Raw genomic sequence first — 17451 nt, 5'->3', positions numbered from 1 at the left:
AATGCTCACCGCCTACCCCGCCGTGCTCAAGGCGGCACCCAACAATCGCCAGAACCAGTCATCATCAGATTTGTCTCGATGATGGATCGAAACAAGGTCTTGAACGCCTACCAGCAGAGGACATCAAGAAGAGGAGACAAGACCCCTACGCAGTCACAACAATTCCCATGGAGATTCGTCGTAGATTTACCTCCTCAATTGAAAAAGCATCGATACCTACTCGAGAAAGAGGCCTACAGAATCCGTAAAGAGGAAAATAAGTCGACTAGAATCAGGCTGATTGGAGTCAAGTTGTATCTACAAACCAGAGAAAGGGGCTCAATCCACTCAGAATGGAAAACTGTGAATGGCTAGCTTTGCAGATTTACTCATCATCAAGTTTGGATCATTATACTTTTGACTTTCGGACTTTCCTGAAAAAAAAGAATCATCCCAAGCGGTTTATATTACCTTCATTTAACTTTGGACTACATCTATTCCATTTATAGTGCTTGGTTTTCATTTTTTGAGTTCTTAATACATTGCTTTTTCCATGTCATACTAAAGAAAGTAAGCACATGTTTTCAGATTTTTGCCTAAATGAACTGATGGGCAATGGAATGTTTTTGTTGTTGTTTATTACATGAAACAAAATGAATAGGCCTATTTTCCAGTACAAGATAACAATTTACCTGGATGATAACAAAACGTTTTGAAAAAATAGAAAAGAACTTGCAGGGGGTTTTTGTGCCAAAATGGAAAGGGCATAGAGAATACTTTAGTTTTTTATGAGACCCGGTATTAAAATTTAAAAAATCCTTTCTGCTTCTTTTGTACTGCTCAAATAAAGAAAATTGAGTGTTTTTATGTCATGGTTTTTATTCATAGCATGGATGATAAAGACTTAGTTGCTGCCTTTATACATGTAATATATATTTTTTATGCATCTCCAAAAAATAGAGATATCAAATAAGGAGGTGGTTAACCTTTGAAGGAAATTTTAATTTCATGTTTTTAAGGCCTTTAGAGTTGGTTAAACCTTTCAACATGTTCAAGACCTAATGATTTAAGGTTTTCAGTTATGTATTTGATATGAAAAAAATGTGGCTGTACTTTAAAATTTCTTTTATTTTTTTTTCTTTGTTTGTTTTTTTTTGTTATTATTGGGTACTTTGTAATAATATGAAAGAAGACAAAGGAAGGAAAGTAATATAAAAGAAAGAACGTGAATAACGTGTAGCTCAAGTAAACTGGTATAGTTTTCACCAATGTTATTTGTATATCTATGGAAAAGTAGTAAGTATGCGAGAAAATAAGGAATAAGTACATGTACCAACGGTTTCAGAAAGTTTGTTTTATTTATTGGATGATATTTTTAAAATGCTGTTAAAAAACAAAGGACTTTCATCTATATGCAAGGCTGTGCATTCAATTGACTAAATAATCTTTATAATTTTGATAATGCAGAATGAGCCGTGGCATTAACAACGCATACTTCTTTCACTTAGATACTGGTTGTTTTATGTAGATTATTTCTGGTTGCCTTGCGCACGAAATTTTTGCACGAAATGTACATAGACATTTTTACAGTGCCTAAAAAGTAGTGGATTTCAGTTTCTATTCTTGGCATAATATGGAAGGCCTGGATAAGGACCTAGGCGCGATGGTATGCGCCATGTCTTTCTTGTTCGTTTCGCGTGAAATTATGTTTAGTGTTGTCTTGTTTGTGTGTCAAGTGTTTATGTTTGTTTATGTTTGTTGTTTTGTGTTTGTGTTGTCAGTGTTAACAAAAAATAAAAAAGCCTCCACAGGAATTGTTATTCATAACTTAATGCTAGATTCAATGTATGATGGGTAGTTTCAGTATAATTTCTTTGAACTGTCGAGGTTTAGGAAATAGTAAAAAAAGAAATGATGTCTTAGAATATATTAAGGCAAAAAAGTTTCATATCTGCTGCTTGCAGGACACTCACTTTGTAAGTGAAGACGAAGTTTCAATAAAACGTATTTGGGGAGATAATTGTTTTTTTAGTCATAAAACGTCTAATGCTAGGGGTGTAGCCATTCTCTTTGCGGAGGGTGTTATTTTTAATATAAATCAAATTAAAAGGTCAACCGAAGGGAATTTTGTTGCTTTAGATCTCCAGATATATGATTATAATATAACATTGATATCTCTATACGGCCCTAACCAAGACAATGTTAACTTTTATTCAGATGTTGAAAATATTGCATTAGAATTTGAAAACCCTTTAACAATTTTTTGTGGTGATTGGAATTTGGTCCAAAATTTTGATAAAGACACATTTAATTATGTCCGTTTGAATAATCCAAACGCAAAGAAAAGAGTTGATGAAATGAAAACTAACTTAAGTTTGGTGGATCCATGGAGAGAATTACATGAACATGAAAAGATATTTACATGGCGCCAACCCACTCCATTTAAGGCAGCCAGATTGGATTATTTTCTTGTATCTCATGAATTAATGTCTCTTGTCAACAGAATAGAAATTCTACCGGATATAGAACTGATCATTCGTTGGTGAAGTTATCATTGAATCTAAATCATTGTAAGACAGGACCGAGTTACTGGAAATTTAACAATTCATTGTTAAAAGATGATATTTATATAGAACTGATTAAAGGTGTTATTCAACAAACAATTGATACCTACTCAACTCGACCGGTAAGATCCGGTGGAAATGTAGTCGATGGTCAAAATCCTTTGTATGAGTTTAATGTAAGTGATCAGCTGTTTTTTGATACGCTGTTAACAGTTGTTAGAGGTGAAACAATTTCATATGCTGCAGCAAAAAAGAAAAAAACCGTTAATCTAGAAAATGATTTAGAGAAAGAAATTGTAAATTTAGAAAAGAATCTGGTTTTAAATACAAGTATAGAAAGGGGGTTAACTGTTTTGAATGAGAAGAAAGCTCAGTTAGAGTCATTGAGAAAAGAAAATAATGAAGAAATAAAGATGAGATCCAGAACTAAATGGATGGAGTTCGGAGAGAAACCATCCAAATATTTCTTAAATTTAGAAAAGAAAAATGTTGTTAATAAAAGAATATGCAAATTGATTACCAATGAAAATAAGGAAGTAACAACACATGAGGATATTACATCAGAAATTGTTTCTTTTTATTCACAACTATATGAAAGGCACCCTGTTATAAATACTGATTTAAATGCAATGATAAACAATGATGAACTAAATAAATTAACAAATGCTATGTCACGGAATTTAGAAGGAGAGCTCTCCATCGACGAGGTTTATTACGCCCTAACAAATATGAAAAACAATAAATCTCCTGGTCTAGATGGATTCACTGTTGAATTTTTTAAACATTTTTGGAAGGAAATCCATATATTTTTAGTTAGATATTTAAACTCTTCATTTTTATCTGGTATGCCTTACATACAGAAGTTGGGAGTTATTACTTTAATCCCAAAAGGAAATAAAGATAGACACTATTTAAAAAATTGGAGACCCATATCATTATTAAATGTCGTATACAAAATAGGATCTACTTGTATAGCTAATAGATTGAAGAATGTACTCCCTCTTCTTATTCATGAAAATCAGAAAGGGTTTATGTCCGGACGCTTTATCGGAGAAAACATCCGCTTGTTATATGATATATTATTATATACTGAAATAACGCGTAGCACGATATTCCCGGTTTATTGTTACTTATAGATTTTGAGAAGGCATTCGATTCAATTTCTCATGACTTTATTCGCAATGTACTACACTTCTTTAAATTCGGTCCGACCATTGTTAAATGGTTTGATGTGTTTTATGAAAATGCTCAATCTTGTGTTTTAATCAATGGACACCTGTCTCCCAGATTTTCAATAGAGCGAGGCTGTCGCCAAGGAGATCCATTGTCTCCATATATTTTTCTATTATGTGCTGAAATACTTGGCGTTTTGTTTCGACAATCAATGTCAATAGATGGTTTGAGGATGCCCTCTGGTAAATGTCATAAAATATTACAGTATGCAGATGACACTCTTCTGACATTAAACGGTTCAGAAAGAGAATTGAGTAGTGCTTTTGACATCTTGGAAAAATATAAAACAATTTCAGGTTTGACTGTTAATATAACAAAGACACATGCAATATGGATTGGAGGATACAAGAACAAGAAAGACTGTATTCTTGCCAACAGGAATTTGAATTGGGTATTTGATGAATACTTCAGATATTTAGGTATAGATTTTTGTACAGATCTTCAGAAAATGACAGTGCATAATTACAATGAAAAGTTTAAAGAAATCAAAAGTCAAATGACTTCATGGTTGAGACGTTACCTGACGGTCCTTGGAAGAGTTACGGTTGTCAAGTCATTGTTTGTGTCTAAATTGAACTACTTAATTCTTTCTCTCCCGAATCCAAGTGAGTTATTTCTAAAAGATGTAAATTCCCAATTTCATAGATTCATATGGGGAGAGAAACCAGATAAAGTAAGTAGAAATCAAATGTCTCAGAGTTATTCTGAAGGTGGAGTAAAAATGATAGACATAAATCTGCATTGCCAGTCATTGAAAATTTCTTGGATGAAAAAAATGATAAACGGTTCCATTGACGGTAATATTATTTGTCTTCTCCACTCTTTTTTGCATAAAACTAAAAACTTGGATCTTTATATGGGAAATAGCTATTTTTTTAGACTGGCACACGAAATTAAAAATACTTTTTGGAAAGAAATGTTCTTAGCGTATAGCACACTGTTATCTATGCACTGTAATGATATACCTTGCCAACCCTTATGGAACAATGATTTTATCAAAATAGGTAATAGCTCAATTCACAGTAGATCTCTAAATAATAGGGGTGTTCGTTTTGTTAATGATATTTTAGATGTACATGGCAATTTCCTCTCTTTGAATGACCTTCAGGAAAAATACAATGTTCAAATAAATTTTCTTTTTTACCGTGGATTATGTGATGCTATAAGAGACGGTTTTAGCAATGGCACACACTTTAGCAAGTTCCAAGAACCTATTATCCCTGATACAATAGCACTTGTTATGAAATATGATAAAGGTTGTTCACACATCTATACGATTCTTAAAAAGAAAAGAAAAGTGGAGTGTAAAAGTTTTCTTAAGTGGAAGTGTATATTCGATATGAATGACAAGCAATGGCAGTCGTATTGCTCTATTGGATTCAGTTGTACTACCGATGTGAATTTACGTTGGTTTCAGTTCAAAATAATGCAACGCATTTTATATACAAATGAAATATTGTTTAAAATTAATTTAGCTCAACAAAAAGAATGTACTTTTTGTAATGTACACCGTGAAACAGTCACTCATCTACTTTGTGAATGTACATGTATTAAACATATATGGGACAAGTTTGAACAATGGATATTTCTTAAAACTGGAAATAGAATATTTTTCTCTAATAAAGAAAAATTATTTGGCTTAAGAGGTTCAAGTAATCATGCATTAAATTGTTTATTGATAGTGATACGGCAAATGATTTACACTTCCAGAGTAAAACATCAATTACCTGTTTTTGATAATATCAAATTTGCACTTCAGAACTATTTCAAGAATGAAAAATATATCGCAGAGTCAAATTGTAAAATGGTAAAGTTTACAAAGAAATGGTTTCAATTACGTGCCATGTTTACATGAGGTGATCTGTTCAGTTCCCTTTCCATGTACAATTATACATATGAATATTATTGTTCATTTACTCCTCGCTTGTTTCTTAAATTGTTTACTATTATGTGAACCTGACAGTTCAATTTATATATTTGTTGCAATTACTGTTGTACTGTATTTCGTTGTTATTAATTTGATTTGTCATTGAGATGATATCTTGTTATGTTTGAATAATAATAAAATCCCTGTGGAGGGGAAACAAATTGAAAAAAAAAAAAAAACAGAGTGTCGAGAGAGTTTGAAAGCCATCCTCGAGAACCTCTTCATTTTTATGAAATTATTGAAATTCAAGCCTTATTTCAAATGACCAGAACTGACCATTTTCTGTAATTGAGGTATCAAATTAAAGAGGAGATATTGAACTTTTTAAAAATGTGGTTTTCTTTTTGAAACCCAGATACCCCACCCCAAATGAGTTTTTGATATCCTTTCTTCAAATTGCATTTGCTCACTCATGCGTGAATGAGAAATAATCTAAGTAATATCAGATGAAAGAAAAGATTCTAAGCTTTAAATTGGTAGGTCATTTGTCTATTTTATTTATGATTAAGTAATGATAAATGATCGCTAAATCTCGGTTTCGTTTATTCTGGGACGCACTGTATATATATCTATATATGTAATATTAGGGAAAGCTACTTGAAAGATTATCCTCCTTTTCACAGTATTACCTACACAAGATCTACTACTACTTCATTTGAATTGCAGCGTGCATTTACTTGTTTAATACGTATGTAGTTAATCCTTTGAATAATATGTTTAGCTAATATTTTTTAAATCTTGGCACAAAATAATAATAAGAAATCTATGGAAATTCGTATCTTTGCAAATATTAAGAAGCTTGGCTCTATTCAAATTATAATATAACGTTATCGGAGCATCACAGTTATATTTGATTTAAGGCGACTGGTAAAATACACTACGCAATTGCAATTGTGCAATTGCCGAGATCACGTTTTTAGGTACCACAGCGGCAATTTTGCCAAGAAAGTCCAGTTAGCAGATTGCTTATTATGACTCCAAAACTTTATTAATTTCAACGGGATTCATCTCACACCTGAAGGTATGTTTTTGAAGTATTTACTCAAAGTTCTAGGATGAAATATGGGATAAATGGTTATTTATTAGGTTTCTTGTGACACGTATCAGGTTACAACAATCCGCTTATTTCAATGTAAAATGTATCGTACGTTGATATTGTAAAGATAGAGCCGTAGAGGTTCACGCAGTGGACATTGAAAGTGAAAGTGATTTGTTTGAAACATTTGGGCTGAAAAGAGTAGTGACGAAAGCCAGATACTATTATTAACTTGAGCTAAATATTTGAATATTCAAACATTTAGAAATGAGTTTATATGCATTCATTACTGGAAAAGAGGAAGTATATTTTTTGGTTGAACTTCCATAGTGAACGCTTTACGCACAATGTCCACCGCGGAGTGATATTTTTCCTCGAAATTTAGTGTGATACGCCTCCGTATAGACTTCAATTCTAGGCGCTTTATACAAATTTGTTATAGATGCAATTATGCATTATTTAAACACATACATTTAGATTTTGGCTAAAAGAAATAGAAAAGAAGCAAATTGATCATTTTTTTTATCTTAACAGTTTATCAGCCAAACCATATTGTTTTAAAGATGCATCTTTAGCATGTAAACATATGCAAGTTTTAAATATACTAAATTTGCAGTTTGGAAGTAGGTGGAGTATTGTTAGAAATACATTTAAAAGTGGTATAAGAGAAATTGAGTATTAGTGTTTATAACATAATTTCATTGTATTCACTCTATTTGGAGAAGCTTAAAGAGAAAAATATGAAATGTTTACAAAAATAAGAATGAAAATGAAACTTATTGTTATTTACAACAAAGTAAATGGATTTAATGAGCATACATGCTTACACAGTTAATACTCTACAAGAGTAACTCAGTGTAACACTTCACAAGAGCATGTTTTCTTATGAATGCTTTCTTGTATTGTTTACTTATTACAGGGTTAATCAACTCAGTTGTTGAATGGTCTTGAAACTACAAGAGATTAAAGAAGGCAACATGAATCTCGTTACACGCCTGTTCAAAGGTCATTTCATTGCAACAACGAGAATTTGAGATGTGGAAGTATGGTGATTGAGTGACTGAGTCCATAACACCTTCACTATTCTCTCCACCATGGAAATCTTCAAAGATCATAAAACTAATATTGTATTTATGAAAAAAACAAGGTTATGCCTCTTCTATCCTTGAATAAAAATGGGTGTCGTAGGATTTATTTAAGAGACACAAGGCTACATGAAGATATCCATGAAAATGGCTTGCAAAAAAAGCTTGGCGTTCTGGTCCCACCCCTGCGCCTAGCCCATGATTTACGGTTTGAAATATCTTGCGTTAATAAATGCTTTCACAACAATTCTATCGAAAGTGACAAAAACAATTGCGAGAACTTAAATAAGAATTTCATACCTACCTTCTGAATGCTTGTTGAATGCCTTCACGATATGACCTACATTTGCTGCACAGAGATTAATGCAAGTTCCCTTGTCCTTCTTTTCTTCCAGGATACGTCTCATGTGAATCATCCCTTTCTTGCCGAATTCGGTACACCGTGTGCAGGGAATCCCGATAGAATATTCAATTCCTCTTGCCCATAGCCTTTGGAGGTCTTCCAATGATTCATGTAGATGGTTAATAACCTGAATGATAAAGTTTGCTAATTAGTGTTACCAACAGTTGGTATAGAAAATCAATAAATGTAGTCATTGTACCGACGAGCAAAAAGGGTTTTCGTGCACTGGGCACCACTTTTGGGGCTCAAAACATGAAGAATAGGGGATAGAAAGAAAAAAAAGATATAATGGATAGGAAGACAACTAGACAAGTACATGTATATGTTAATGGCATAAGAGGTGTGGAAAAAAAGATAATTCACGTTGCTATATACAAAAAAAAAGTTCTCTCGCACTTCGAGCTCGCATAGGTTTAAAATATCCAGTTTTGGATTCAATTTAAAGAACATATGAAAGTTCGCATATCGAATTTCATTATTACGTGTTTAATTTACACCTTCATAAAAAATGCTAAGAAAAATTTTACGTCTTAAGGTTCGAATATCAAATATATACATATTACATTTAGTACCAGTTGAATGAGACGCACTTTTAGCTCTAGCCCCGAGAGCTGTTTTTCCCTAGATACGTAACTGCTCTGTGACGAGGGTTTTTTTAACAAACTGAAAGTAAAAACACATCTCAAAATATAGGATGTCTTTATCAAAAGTTTGTGAACCGATAAAGCAGTTCTGTCGGAGAGGTTTAAAAATTGCAAATAAGTCATTTGTCCATTGTTTTATGAAGAAACCGGTGTTATTATTCACCCCACCCCCCTTTTTACAAAGATTTCGCGTTTGTTCTATTTCCTGAAGATCATTTGACGATATCTTTCATTTACTCCTGAAATTTTCTGTACGTCCTCGATCAAACATGTTTTAATCTCATCAATGGCCGCGAAACCAGAATTCGAAAATTGATTTGTTAGCCTATCTTTCCTGGTTAATTTCCAATTCGTCCAATTGCAAACGCATCTATTATCGTTTTGTCTACTATCAGTTCGTCCACTATCCACATGGTCTAATTACTAAATCGTCCACCCACCATTTTGTCTAATGACCAGTTAGATTAATAGCCATTTAAGTCCTTATACCATTTGGTCTAATTGGAATCAGTGTATTTTGTGCTAAATGAATGAACATGAAATTGATAATAGACCAACTGGTTTTGAGACAAATTGGTCATAGACAAATGGTGATTACACGAAGTGATGATTGGACCAAATGATTGATAATAATAAGAAGAAGAATCATAGGCATTTATATAGCGCGTCTATCTACAAATATTATATTCCGAGGCGCACAAGAAAACAGAGAGTTTGGATGAGTGTTAAAAAGCTAATACCTAATACTGTTTAGAAAAATAAATACTTCAGCTTAAATTTTAAGGTCTCCAGTGATGGTACACGGCAAATTATTCTAGAGAGAATAGTCCAAGAGCATTAGGTTTAACATGCAAATTTATGGTAACAAGCTGATTTTCTAAGGATAGGTCCAGAAAATTGTCTAGAATAACATACTACAAGTCCCCATTATTCATCCGTGGAGGTTTTCCGTAATCCAAGATGGCGTCCAAAATGGCCGCCATTCACTGAGAATGGACATAACTCACTCATTATTCACACTAAATACCGCATTTCTGTGCATATTTATTGGTTAAAAGAGGTAAAAATCTAGGGATACAGGTTACAGTAAAAAAAAATCAGCAGACTAGGTACCTAAAAATCCAAAATGGCTGCCAAAGCCCAAAAATCCACCATTCATTTATTACTTCCTTTAATATCTTTAATTTTGTTTCTATTTAAATTTATTTGAATTTAGTGGTTTTAATGGTCAAGACATAGATTGGAACAAGTTACAGGGACATTAAATGGTCAAGTATGTCCAAGATGGCTTCCAAAAATGGAGGCTAAAATGGTTGTTTTTACTTACGAATGGACATACATGTAGTTCATTTGATATCTGCCTGAGATATATGATTTTGGGTGTCTAAACCATGGTTTTAAAAGTCAAATTCTACATTTTGGACACGTTAAAAGGACATTAAATGGTCAAGTATGTCAAAAAATCCAAGATGGCTTCCAAAAAGGAGTCTCAATTGACTGGTGTTACTGAAAAAATGTCATACCTCTTTAAAAATCCACCTGAGAGGTATGATTGTGGTGTCTTTACTATGACTTTAAGTGTCGAGATAATACGTAAGCACAGGTAAAAAGGACAATCAGACGTCTAGTATTTCCAAAAATCGAAGTCGGCTTCAAAAAATGGAGTCTAAAATGGTTGTTCTTACTTACGAATGTACATGGTTCATTTGATATATGCCTGAGATATATGATATTTGGTGTCTAAACCATGGTTTGAAAGGTCAAATAATACATTTAGACACGTTAAAAGAAAATTTATTGGTCAAGTATGTGCAAAAATCCAAGATGTTCTCCAAAAAAGGAGTCTAAATTGACTGCTGTAAACTGAAAAATTGTCAAACTTCATTTAAAAATCCACCAGAGAGATATAATTTTGGTGTCTTTACTATGACTCTTAGTGTTGAAATAATAAATAAGCACACGTAGGAATGACAATCAGACGTCATGTATGTCTAAAATTCGAAGACTGCTTCCAAAATGGAGTCTTAAATGGCTGCTGTTACATACAAATTCACATAGGTCATTCAATATCTGCATGGGAGATAAGATGTTGGTGTCTAAACCATGGTTCGTAGGGTCAAATAAAAACATTGGGACAACTTAAAAGGACAGCCAGTGGTAAAGTATGTCCAAAATATGGAGTCTAAAATGGCTGATGTTTCTTATAAAATAACATAGTTAATTTGATTTCCGCCTGAGAGATAGTAATTTGGTCTCTATACTATAGTTTTAAGTGTCAAATAATACTTTGGGACAGCTTATGATGAAATGCAATTGTCAATTTGCTTCATAATCCAATATGGCTTCTAGTATGGCATTTAACTCTCATCGCTTAAAAATAGTCATACGCAATATTCACATGTGAGAAATAAATTTTGTTTCTGCACTATGATTTGAAAATTCAAATATATATTAAGTACAAGTCGATCGCAAGAATGTTCAGTTTTCCACTATATGTGCTATTTGGTTCCTAAATTGAGCAATAATGCCTGCTATTACCTACTCCTAAATCGTTAAGATTACTTTTCCCAAATGTATTTAAGCGTAGACACCACAATTATTCCTCACATGAGGATATTGTATGAGTTATAATTTCCTTGATTAAGTCATTTACACGCCATTTTGTGAGCCATTTTGGATTTTAAGGAAAACCGGACAACTGCATTATAATAAATAATATAGGATTTGTATAGCGCATGTATCCACCTTGCTAGGTGCTCAAGGCGCTCCTTTATCACCCCGGCTAAGCTAGTCTACCGATTCTGGTGCGCACAGCTTTTTGAGGAATTATTTCCTGCCGGTACCCATTTAGGTCACCTGGGTCGTGTGCAGCACAGTAAACCAAAAACTTCTTGCTCAAGGAAAACACGCCATGGCTAGGATTCGAACCCACGACCATCTGTTTGATAGGCGAGAGTCAGAACCTCTAGATCACGACGCGCCCTTATAATTGTTTACAATCCCAAAATATTATTTGACCATTTAAACCAGGGATTAGACACCAAAATCATATATATCAGGCAAATATTTAGTTCTCAAAAGTCATTTATTATTATTATTATTTGTTTTGGGAGAGGAAAAGCAAACTGAATCACTGTGATCCAAAAGTCTCTCCTCCAGATATAACTGATTTATACTCCTTTTTGGAAGTTATCTTGGATTTCTGAACATACTGGACCATTGGCCTATGGTCTAGACACCAAAAAATATTTTCTAGGTAAATATCAAACAAACTGTCGATTTTTAAATAACAGTAACCAATCATTTATACCCATTTTTTCAAGCAATCTTGCAGTGTTGGGCATAATTGACCACTGTCTCTCCTTTAAAATAGACCACATGTATGCAGACATTAAATGAACTTGGTCAATTTGTATTTTTGTAAGAGCAGCCATTTTAGACTCAATTTTTAGAAGTCGTCTTCGATTTTTTAGACATACCGAACCTCTCTGACTGTCCTCTTTACTTGTGCTTATTATTATTCAACACTTAAAACAATTGTTTAGACACAACAATTATATCTCTCATGTGGATTTTTTTAATGAAGTATGTCAACTTTTCAGTTAGAGCGGTCAATTTATACTCCATTTTTGGGAAGCCACCTTGGATTTTTGGAGATACCTGACCACTGAAGGTTCTTTTAACTTGTCACAATGTATTAATTGACCTTTCAAACCATGGTTTAGACACCAAAATAATATATTATAGGAAAATATTGAATAAGCTATGTTCTTTCGTAAGTAAAAACAGCAATTTTAGACTCTATTTTTGGAAGCCATCTTGGATTCTTGGACATATTTGACCACTAAATGTCCTTGTAACTTGTCCCAATGTATTACCTGACCTTTAAAACCGTTAAAGGGGTGGTCCAGACTTAAATTATTTATAGCATAATAAATAGAGTAGAATTCACTGAGCAAAATGCCGAAAATTTCGTCAAAATCGGACAAGAAATAGCAAAGTTATTGAATTCTAAAGTTTTTAAATATTTTGTAAAACAGTCGTCATGAATATTCGTTAGGTGGGCTGATGATGTCACGTCTCCACTTGTTCTTTTGTATATTATTATATGAAATTAGGTTTATTCGATTTTTTTTCCTCCAAGAACTGGAAAAATTGGATTGACAACTGATAGTGCATTAGAGGTTTATTGCTGCAACTTATTTCATTATAAGAGAGACTTTTATTCACACAAGTGTGAAATAATGAAAAAACTAATTTTTTCCCTCTTTAAACCATGAAATATGCACCGAAATTTGGTGTTTAGTGTGCATAATGAGCGAGTTATGTCCATTAGTTTTAAATGGCGGCCATTTTGGACGCCATCTTTGACTTCGGAAAACCCCGACGGAGGATTTATGGAGACTTTTAGTATGTTATTCTAGACATTTTTCTGGACCTATCCTGAAAAAAAAATCAGCTTGTTACCAGAAATTTCCTTTCTTAAGCCTTGTTTGGCCTAATGCTCTTGGCCTAGAAGGTGCTGTGGAAGAGAAAGCTCTCGCACCATATGCTACACATGTCATTGGAGTCTTAAGAAATTGCTGGTGTCAGTGATGGTCCTAGGCAACGAGCTGGTGTCTCATGCATGGTTTTTAGTCGAAATGTTGATGGATGGAATGGCATTTAACTAAAATGGAAGTAGACAGTGTGGTGAGAGGACGAGTTGGCAGTAGACGAATTTGCAATTTACCCATTTAGTACTGCGGTACGGAAAGGTTTTTTTTGCCTAATTTGTAGATTTCAGAAAGGCATATATGCCCTTCTGAAATCTAAAAATTAGGCCAAAAAATGACTTGTATTTTGTTCAGAGTTTTTGCCTCAATTTTTATCTAACCAAAAAAACCATATTAAGCTCTTGCCTACAATTGTTGGCAGTCCAGCACGCAACTTTGTTCAATTCGATTAAATTCAATTCAGCATTTATATCAAATTCATTAAAAATACAAGTTCATATCATGATCATTACAAACAAAGAGACAATAAGAATTAAAACATATCATTGAAACATAAATAAATACAGACGAAAGTGATAATTAAAGTATTATTGCCAAATCATTGAAACAATATAAAAACAAGAGGAAAGATAAATGAGTGGGTAACATGAGTGTATTAAAAAGCCAGAGAAAGGCTTGTTAAAACGCACATACCCAAAATAAATAAATTCTTAAAATAATCGTAATATATGGATGCGGCAAGTCGCAAAATAAAACCAGAAACATAAAAAACATCAACAACAATATATGAAGCAAAACTAATGGAAATTATTTGTCATTGAAATGGCCACTGCCGCCACGTTGACGAGGTACTGGAGTTATGAATACTATTATGAATATTCATGAAGTGCATTCTTCAATGGAACAAACCCTATTCTGTCGCTGGCCTAAAAATATTTTAAAAAGCAATGTAGGTACTGGGGTGGGGTGAGGGAAGGGGGAGAAGTGTTCTATGGGGACATGTAACGTGTTCAAAATATGACAATAAAATTGCAAGTTCATCTTAACCCCCCCCCCCCCCGTTCTTCAAAATCTTTATATGTTCCATGTTATTGTTATGTTCTAGGTAATTGGGTTCATACGACTCTAAACTTTATGACGTTCATGGGTGAGTGATTCTCATTGTCATTATTTCAAAACAAATCATGTATGTTGACTATCCAACTGGAATGGTAAAAAGTTATTTGGGAAAACACCCTTTCAGTGCATAATGCTCACCATTATTTGTGTACTTATATGAATAAGTGATGGGTCATACTTACGTCCTCATTCAGGCTGACCATTACTTTCGGGCGTGCGCCTTCTTCACTGTCAGGCGCTATTGTATATATTGTGACCTAAAATGCACAAACAAAATAGCCAATGGCACAGGTCATGTTGCTGATATGTTTTCCGTGCATGTCGATCTCTAGGGCCTTCGATATGATTTCCTAATGCATTCTTACTCGAGGATGATTTTATTGTAGAAAATTAACAAAAGTTTAATCAAAGGCTTAAAATATTATATTAATTCTAGGACCCATATAAGGAGCCACTAAAATGTAAGTGTAATTTATGGAAATTAATCAATAATTATCTCTATACCCTTTTTACTCTTACTTGAAATAGTATCCAAATTATTCAACAAATATTAGTTTGAATGTTTACAGTAAATCATTATAGTCATATCCCTACTTATTCTTCAGTTTTATTTTATATGAAATCAGGTTGATTGGAATAACATACCCCCAAGATCTTAAAAAGACAGAAAAAAGATGATTGGCATCTGATTTAATGCAGTAAATATTTATTGTTGCTACTTAATATTATGTTATAAGCACGACTTAAATTAAATTATAATATTTGATTTGATTTATTTATTTCCGTTTCACAACTGCACATAATTATGAGAAATATAACATTACAAGGTCGAAAATACTTCAAGACATAATATAAAATGTACAACAAAATCGTAAGTTTAAGGAACAAAATTCAATGAATAAAGTTACTTCAGATGAAATTTGTATTTAAAAGTAAAATGGGGGTCTCATCGAGAATCAAAGCTTGTACGAAAGGCAAGCCCCTACGTTTCATTTCATAATTATAACAACGAAATATTGGGCCGTATTAATAAAACAAATTGTTGTTAAAAAAAATGAATACAAATAATTTTTTGTATAATTTACCACAACGTAACTGATGGATCGTGTGAGAAAATATTTTGTTTTACAATATTACAGGGGGGGGGGTGAGGTGGAGAATAGGGACAGAGGAGTGCAGTGTAAACTCAGAAGAAAGAAGTCGGGCAACAAGAGCAGGTACTTTTGTTAATTGCAATTTTAAGAAGAAAAAAACATAGGACATAATAACATCAGTGCAAATTATGTGCATATGTCTCGTTTTTTTTTTTTATCTTAATACAATTTGTTTCAGTAAACATTACTCTGAGGGAACACAGCATTACTGATCGTGTACACTTTCGTTCAGCGTGAATATATATACAGTGCGTCCCACAAAAAAACGAAACCGAGATTTAGCGATGATTTATCATAACTTAATCATGAACGCAATACACAAATGACCTACCAATGGTAAAGCTTAGAATCTCCTCTTTCATCTGGACTTATTTAGATTATTCCTCATTCACGCATAAGTGAGCAAAAAAAAATGAAGAAAGGATACAAAAAATCATTTGGCTCGGATATCTGAATTTCAAAAATAAAATCACATGCCTTATAAGTTCAATATCACAGAAAACCGTCAAGAAGTAAAAAAGTTCTGTTCCCTCGAAACAATGCTTGTATTTCCATTATTTTAATAAAAAGACGTGTTTTTACCAGTTTCCCGCAGAAGCTATCGCACGGTTAACAAAAGACTTAATTTACACTGTAAAACGTAGTGTTTAGCTTTTGAACACTTTCTTAAACACTTATCTGTAATACTTTATAAACACATAAACACGCTTATTTATTATTGATAAACACTTCGCTAGAACACTTTCATAAACACTTAAACACGTTCATAAACACACCACCAGAACACGTTCATAAACACTTAAACACGTTTATAAACACTTCACCAGAACACTTTCATAAACACTTAAACACGTTCATAAACACTTCAGCAGAACACTTTTATGAACAACACATCTAAACACATGTTTAGATTATAAACATCATGTTTAATCTTTAAAAACGTCAGTGTATTTATTTTATAAATGGTTTGACACGTTTATTGTGAAACACTTTTTTGTAACAGTTTGTAAACGTTTAAACATGTTTATGACTTTAAAAATAAACACTTCTGGTATAAAGTGTTTACAATACAAGAAATGTAAATCTGAAACAGAACATTCCAAAATTGTGAAATCCTTGCAAGCTTTATAAACAGATTACATATATACATGGTGTGCCAAAACAAAAACTACTTGATCAAAACCAAGATTTTGGCTAATTTTCTTTCTGAGTTGACATAAATCTTCACACTTGAATCATTAAAGAAAAAAACATATATAAATGGAATATTGAGAAACATTATTAAGAAAGGGCACTGCAAGGATGTAAGGTCCACTGTAGGAAAGTTTACAATTCAGTATTTTCCTGAGTCTTAAAGTAAAATTTTCTTGAATCTCAGAATTGCTATTGATAGCTCACTGTCGAGATGAATTATAAGTCAACCAACAGAGTTCAAGGCCCATATACTTTTCAATATCTTTTGCTTTAGCAACAGTCAGAAGGTGCCATGTCATAAACTTTTCCAACTGTTGTAATTCTCCATGTACTGTAAATATCATGACAATAGCTGTAAAGCTTGTATGCTGATTGGTTGCCTCCATGGAAGTTACAATAATAGGGAATGTTACAACAATGTAATGGTAAATTTTTATGAAGTTCTCATATTGTGTAACATTGAAAATAATTGTAGAGCACTTAGATCAATTTGTTTGCTTAAGCCCTATATAAATATTCCATATTGTATTGTACTTTATTGAAATAAATCATTTAAATCAAAATGATTCCAATCATGCATCACAAAAGTTATTTTACTTTGTTCTTGAATACATGCA

This window comes from Lytechinus variegatus, chromosome 6 (assembly GCF_018143015.1).
Source record: "Lytechinus variegatus isolate NC3 chromosome 6, Lvar_3.0, whole genome shotgun sequence".
In the NCBI taxonomy this organism is placed as follows: domain Eukaryota; kingdom Metazoa; phylum Echinodermata; class Echinoidea; order Temnopleuroida; family Toxopneustidae; genus Lytechinus; species Lytechinus variegatus.
Note: the sequence above shows the minus strand (reverse complement) of the source record.